Source organism: Phoca vitulina, unplaced genomic scaffold, assembly GCF_004348235.1.
Source record: "Phoca vitulina isolate PV1807 unplaced genomic scaffold, GSC_HSeal_1.0 scaffold9, whole genome shotgun sequence".
Classification (NCBI taxonomy): domain Eukaryota; kingdom Metazoa; phylum Chordata; class Mammalia; order Carnivora; family Phocidae; genus Phoca; species Phoca vitulina.
In genome coordinates this window covers 7,955,579-7,963,340 of record NW_022589712.1, presented here as the reverse complement: position 1 = coordinate 7,963,340, position 7,762 = coordinate 7,955,579, and positions in this window count along the sequence as shown.

Sequence of the window (7,762 nt, the reverse complement as noted above, 5' to 3'; positions counted from 1 at the left end):
GCTGGAGCCATTGACGTGGGAGTCCTAGCTGGTCCCTGGTGGTGGGAGCCAGGGCTGTTAGGAGCCTCTGGGTACACAAGCACTTAAGTGATTGAAGGCCGGGCACAGGGATGGAGGGGTTCCCAGAGCACAGCCAGACTGGTTTCCAGGACTGATGTCCTCTGCCCCCACACATCATTCAGTAGCTGAGTCCTAAGATTCTGGGTCATAGAGTGGGTTTCTCCAGATGGGGGACCAGGAGAGGAGATTGCTTGGTTTCAAGGGACCCTGGATTAGCCAGTAGTGGGGTGGTGGGGAGAAGAGAGGCAGCCCAGGGACAGGGGAACCTGGAAGGTAGAGCTTCAGTTTTGCCAGGACTAGTCCTGATAGAAGGCAATCCTTGTGTGCTCTACACTTGAGGAAAAGCGTTCATGGTATAGGATTTGTTATATTCTAGGCTTGGCAGGGAGGACATGGAGTGAGGGCACACTGATTCATACAATCATGTCATACATGGATATCATACATCAATACCTTGCTCTACATCTTCCTGCCTTGAAGAAATTGTTGCTCGAGATGTCTAAATGTGAACTTGAGCCCAAGACCTATTTGTCTGTTGACATAAAGTAGAGTTATTGCCACAAAGAGGTCTTGGCCAAGTCACTTTGGATTCCAGAACTTAATGGGGGTCACTCAGGCTCCCAGTTTTATAGTCCTTGTTATAGAGCTTATGCTAAGATTTACCAAACAAGGGAAAGGGAAGAGTTTTATTCTTGGCATTTGCTCAGGGTGGTTCTTATACTCATCGTCTTATTCATTGAGGCTTGTGTGAGAAAAATAAAAATAATTCTATGTTTTCTTTAAAATATCAGCCTTTGGGCTTAGGAGAAGCTTGAAACCAGCCTCTACTTAACTGGCTCACAGGATTTCGCCTCCATGATGATGGTTAATTTTGTGCATCAGATTGACAGGGCCCTGGGATGCCCAGATTACACATTATTTCTGATTGTGTCTGCGAGGGTGTTTCTGGGTGACATTAGCATGTGAATCAGTGAACTCAGTAGACTGCCCCCTCCCCAACATGGGTGGGCATCATCCAATCTGTCAGGGGCCTGAAGAGAACAAAAAGTGGAGGAAGGGAGCATTCTTTCTTTCCTGTCATCTTCTTCCTGCCTGCAGGAGCTGAGACATGTCTTCTTCCGCTATCGTGCCAGGAGGGACACCATCAGCTCCCCTCATTCTCAGACCAGCAGACTTGGACTGAATAAATGACATGGACTTTTCTGGGCCTCTTGTTTGCAGACAGCAGATCGTGGGACTTCTCAGACTCCCTAATGGTATGAGGCCATGTTTCCTTTTCTGTATGGACACATACATATATAATCTTACTGGTTTATCCTACATGCATGCATCCTATTGGTTCTGTTTCTCTGCAGAACATTTCCTGCAGATACATTTCCCTCTGTAAAACCAGCTGACGACCCCTCAACTCTGGCTAGGTGGCAACATTCTAGAATGTTCACCCATCTGCATCTATCAGCTGAGTTATAGGCTCACCAAGGGTCAGTTACATTTGTTCCTACCTCTGTTTTTTGTCATTGAACTTGGTATTATAATTACCTAATTTGATGACATCATGCAACTTGATAAAATAGGAGTGTAAAAAATGAATTATATTTTTATTATAATTTGATTAAAGTAAGTCAATGCTTTCCGGATATTCAATAAAAATGAGTCACTAAAAATGGCTAAATGTGGTGATTTAAATGTAAAAGAAAAAATATGGTAAAAATCCTGGACTTTGGATTCAGATTGTTTCAAAGTGTTCTGAGTGTTGGCTCTACTTTAAAGAAATCAGAACTGCAAATTATAAACAAATATAAAATGTGATTTACGCAAGAAGAGCATGGGGAACTCCCATCAGGAGACATACTTTTAAAGAACAGTTTTTCACTCTTCATTAAAGAGATGTAAATATATTCTTTTTGTTCTAGGCTAAATTAAAGGCTAAATTAAATAAAATTTCTTTTTACTAAATAGGCATTAGGTAATGGAGATTCTACTGAGCATAGACACTGAGCGTGTCTTGAACAATATGGATAGAGGCGTCTGCCAGCCCTCCATTTGCAAGTCGCCTCTCAGAGTCTGCATAGCCAACCCCTTTCTTTTCTTGAGTGTTGGGGCCTAAAGGCGTCACCATGCCCTGAGCACACCCTGAGGCCCCTGGTCCTAGAAGGTGGCAGCCCAGCCACACAAGAGGGAGGAATCCACACAAGAGGCCATGTCCCCAAGAGTGCTGAGCACAGCCCACACACAAAGGTGCTCCATAAATGTTAGCTGTTCTTCCTTCCAAATCACTACCTTTCTATCTGACTACTTGTCTGACTGCCTACAGAAAATGGGGTTTAATTCCAGGCACACAGAAAAAGAAACACAGAGTCTGGAGTGTTAATAGTATTGCCTTCTCTGTGCTCTTATTATTTTTTTCTTCCAATATTCCTTCTGGCTTCCAGAGGTGGAGTTCCACCCAGAGGTCACCAAACTTTCTCCATAAAGGGCCAGGTAGTAAATATTTTAAGATTTGTGGGCCAGAGAATATGGCAACTATTCACTCTGTTACAATGGCTCTGAAGCAGCCGCAGACAGTATAGAAATGAATGGGCTTGGTTGTATGTCAATAAAACTTTACTTAAAAAATGGGCTGCAGGCTGGATCTGCCTATAGACCATAGTTGGCTGAACCTTGTGTCTATGACAAGAGCTCTGAACTGAATGAGGGATCAGTAAAACCTCGGAAAGCGTATGCAGATTTTGGTAATGTGTTTTTCTGGACAGAGGAATCATAATTTTCTTCCGATTTCAAAAGCATTTTGATCAATAACTTTAAGAAACATTGCTATAAAGAAATGGTCTCTTCTAAGCCCCCATGGCATTTACTTTTTAAAACACTGTAATTTTCATGACCTATTTTTAAAACTTTATTTTGAAATAACTATAGATTCACAAAAAGTTGCAAAGTTAGTACAGAGAGGTCCTGGGTCCCCTTCACCTAGTTTCTCCCATGGTTATGTCTTACATAATTATAGTATATTATTGAGACCAGGAAATTGACGTTGGTACAATATGTGAGTATAGTTCTCTTACATTTTATAACATGTGTAGATTTATGTAACCACTACTGTAATCAACCACTAATCTATTTTCCATCTCTATAGATATTTTTCCTTTCATGAATGACCTTTCATCACTCTGCATAGTACCCTTGAGATCCGCTCAAATCGTGTATCCTTAATTTGTTTCTTTTTCTTGCTGAGTCATATTCCTTGGTATGGATACACCACACAGGTTGTTTAACCATTCACTCATTGAGGAACGTTTTGGTTATTTCCAGATTTTGGCGATTATACATAAAGCTGCCATGAACAATTGTGTATAAGATTTTGTGTAGACATATATTTTCCTACCACTGGGATAAATGCCTAGGAGTACAATTGCTGGGTCATATGGTAATTGCATATTTAGCTTTTTAAGAAAGTGTTGAAGTGTTTTCCAGAGTTAATAATTTATTTTTAAAAAATGGCATGAACATATGCCATGAACATGCATAAGAAAACATGCATAAGAAAACATAAAAATGCAAGAACTACAAAAAAATCTAAAATCTCTCCTTATGCACTGCCCAGTCCCAGACTTCCTCCTCCTAGGTCATTAGTTAGGTGTACCTCCATTATTCCTACATTATTATTCCAAAAGTCCTTGGTTGTGGGGGTCTTTCTACGGAGTAGCTATAAATTGTTTTCAGTCCTTTTTAACTGATGAGTAGATACACCATAATTTATTTAAGCATTCCTCATATTTAAAGACTCTGGTTATTTCCAATTTTCACTGTCATCAAGAAATGATGAAACAAGTATCTCTCAGATGCTTCTGTGTATGCATTTATATTTCTCAAAGACATACATTTCTGATATTTATGGACACTACCAAATTGCCTTCCTAAAGAATGTATCAATCAATACTCCTGCCAGCAATGTATCAGTTTCTTCACACCCACATCCAACTTGATATTGACTTTATTAATTTTATTGATTAATCTGAGTGCAAATATTTTATTGTTATTTGTATTTCCCTGGTTAACAACGAGGCTGCACAGTTTTTCTTTATAACTTAATCAACCATTTTTATGTTACTTCTGTAAATAACTATTTGTATTCTTAGACCATTATTTTTTCTCTTTTACTATCTTTTTCTTATTGATTTTTAGTAGCTCTTTATTTCTTTTGGATATTAACCTTTTGGAAATTTTATATATATTGCAAATATTTCCCCAAATCTGTCACTCATTTATTGAATTTGCTTTTGGGGTGTGTGTGTGTGTGTGTGTGTGTGTGTGTGTGAGTTACACAGCTAGCAACATTTAGTTTAGTCTTGTGTTGTGTAGTCACATTGATCAATCTTTCACTTTATGTCTCTTAGATTTTATTTTTGCCTAAGAAGTCCTTATTTCAAATTATGGAAATAGTCTCTTATATCTTTTCTAATGTTTCTGGTCTGCAAACTACTGGAACTAATGCTAGGTGTTTCACCTGGCACATTAAATCTGGAATCTTAGATTAGAACACTGATCTCGACAAATTGGACCTGATTCAACATGTTTCATCCTCCTGGGCCTAGTATCATTACAATTCATTCCTAAATTACTCCCCATATTTATGCAGATATGTTACAAATCTTGAAATTCTTTTCATGTGTAAGGTGTCTCTTCCCCAAACTTCTTATTTCTCCCCTTGAGACATGCTGGAATCTACTCTAGGCATACCTGGGTACAACATGGGGGGTGGGTCTTAAGGAGTCTTATCATTCCCTCTTAAGTAACTGTGTAAGATGAGGTCATTAAAACTCTTCAAACAAGGGAAAGTGTTTTTGTTTTTGTTTTACAAAAAGGAAGAGAAGCGCTGCTTCTTTTGGCCAAGGAGGTTCAGGGGATTTGGGGTTCAGGATTTTCAGATTCATCTGAGTCCACTTACAGTCTCCATTTCATTTCTCAGGAGTCCACTCCTTCCCATCCATTCTGTAATTTAAATTTCAGAGGCATGGCTAGGCTGTGAGTTTAATCTATGATGTAATTCTTAACCCATAGGTTTAAATTTGAGCCGGCTTTTCAGTGGTATCAGCCTTGCTTCCACAAAACTGAAGGTCTTTTAGGGCTGTCACAAGGAGCTCTCAGTTCTCCGGCAGTACCTCAACCCGACACTTGAAAGCCTAAAGTTTTTATGTTCTTTTTGTAATTTCTCCAATGGAGTCAGAAGCAATGAGCTCCACACCAGAGATTCTGTGGCCATAGTTTCCACTGTGGCGATCAAATTCAACAGTCCCTTGTTCTCCCAAAGTCTTGCTTTATTTTTTATTTTATTTTATTTTTTAAAAAGATTTTATTTATTTATTTGACAGAGAGAGACACAGCGAGAGAGGGAACACAAGCAGGGGGAGGGTCAGAGGGAGAAGCAGGCTTCCTGCAGAGCAGGGAGCCTGATGCGGGACTCGATCCCAGGACCCTGGGATCACGACCTGAGCCGAAGGCAGATGCTTAACGACTGAGCCACCCAGGCACCCCCCCAAAGTCTTGCTTTAAATAGATACTTCATTTCAGGTAGTCACAGCTTAAATTTAAGTAACTGTTTTGTGACTGAATGTCATAGGGAGATACTGTTAGTATCTCACTTATCCCTGGCAATAATGTCATCAATGTGTTCAATCCCAATCACATCATTTAACAAAGTGCACATTTTCCTATTTGGGCATCTATTCCCTGGGTGTGGTCCCAAGTATGAATTCATGTTAATATTAATTCATGTTGAATCAGCAAAACAAAAACCACTGTAGGTATTTCAGAGAGAGGCAATTTAATACAGGCACTCGTTTACAAAACTGTTGAGCAAAAGGGAGAAAGGTATGCTAGAGAGAGAAGAGGGTGTTTACATAAGACCAGGAAACAGCGATTGCTCCTGGCTGGGGCCTGAGATCCTGTTCTTGCTGTGAAGTCAATGAGCCATTGATGTTGCTGCTGCTACTGCTGTTAAAACTGCACCCATGCCATCGAGCAGTGACCAGGAACCCGCATTCCTTTGGTTCAGGTTGCCAGCAACTGTTACTGCCGCTGCCCAAGACACCTTCATGATACAGGGGAAAAGAAACGTCTCTCTTGCTCCTATCTTCCTATCTGGCCAATGCTACCCATTGGTAGAGCCTTATAAGAAGCCAGGTGGCAAAGGGCCAGGAATGTGTAGTTGTAACTCCTGGTGTTACAGAAGAGAATTTAGAAGGACAAGTATGTGCTCTTTCTCAGGACAATACTGGGAGATGTGCTTCTTCAAAATGAGGGAGAAAGCCAAGAATGAGGAAGACTTCTGACCTACGAGACAGGGAATCCCTCACAAGAAAGAGGCACTGGAATGCTCAGGAAGGTGGAGAAAGGAGAGCCCAGGGCAACCACTGTGCCATAGGCCTTAATATCAGCCAGGCTACACTGGACCAGGAAGGCTGCAGGCTCCAGGTTGGAGGGCTCCCTGGAAGAAGGAGCTGTGTTTGAATGCACTGAGAGACTTCTTGTTTTATCAGAGAGTTGGGGGAAAATTGATGGTGCATATATAGAAAACAAGCAATAAAAACCAAGGCTCAAGAGAAACAAAATGCTGTGAAAGAGTAAAAGTGTGATCATAGTACACTATGTGGCTTAGCTGTTAAAAATAGTTACACAGCCATAACAATGTGAATGTCAACTTTTGATTGAATAAAAATGTGATAACACGGAGTCTGAAGAGAAGAGAGAAGTTGTGGTTTGGGATGAGGAGAGAGTTGAAGAGAGCTAAATCTTTATATTTTATATCAAAAAGTCAACAGGTAATGAAAAAGTCAAGAGGTGTCCATTTAAAGCAAGTTATTCAGCTATATAAAGATAAATCACAAGGGGAAAAAAAATCCAGCTAAAATAGTTGAAAATTATTCCAGAGGCACTGATAGAAGTGGAATGGGGTAAGGAACTTTTGTTTTTCATTATAGGCTTTGAGATATTTAGCTTCTAAAAGCTTTTATTTACTATATTAACATGGTAAAATATTAATATAATTTTTAAACCACAAATTTAGAGCAATTTTTGTTGGAGTGAAACATTACCATGTTGGGTTTATTAAGCCAACTTCAATACTGCTCTTTATCAACTCTTCTCAAGATTTTTTGTAAAAAGTACACATTTGTTCTCATTCAGTCTAAATAGGGGAGATTTAGTGATTAATCAGGTTGTAGTTCTGATTCTTTTATTTTAGGTTCCTTTAAAGTCTAACCCAGATAATAATGAAGGTATTTAAAAATTTTTTCACATATGACACTGAAAGGCCAATTTAAAGTTCCTGACATACATTCCAGACACCTTGATCTTGTTTAACTGTAGTATATCTTTAAGAAAACAGGGTCTCTGCTCCCACTTAATTGTTTTTCAGATCTTTTCTATTTTGTTTCCCTGGCCCACAATTCCCCTATGTATTTTGGTTTGATATCATTGTGGAGAAAGGAATAAAATAAAGAAATACAAAGATGAAAACAATTCCCAGCACACCAATAACATTGTCCTAGGAATGCTGTGAATGGAGTGAGCTGGTGGGCTTTGGTGGGATCTGGTCCCATGGGAAGATTTTAATACAGTAGGACAACAAACTCTATTTGGCTATAGATTTAAGTTTGTAGGGTTCAAAGGGGAGTGAAGTTGAGTTGCATGGGCTTTGTGGTGG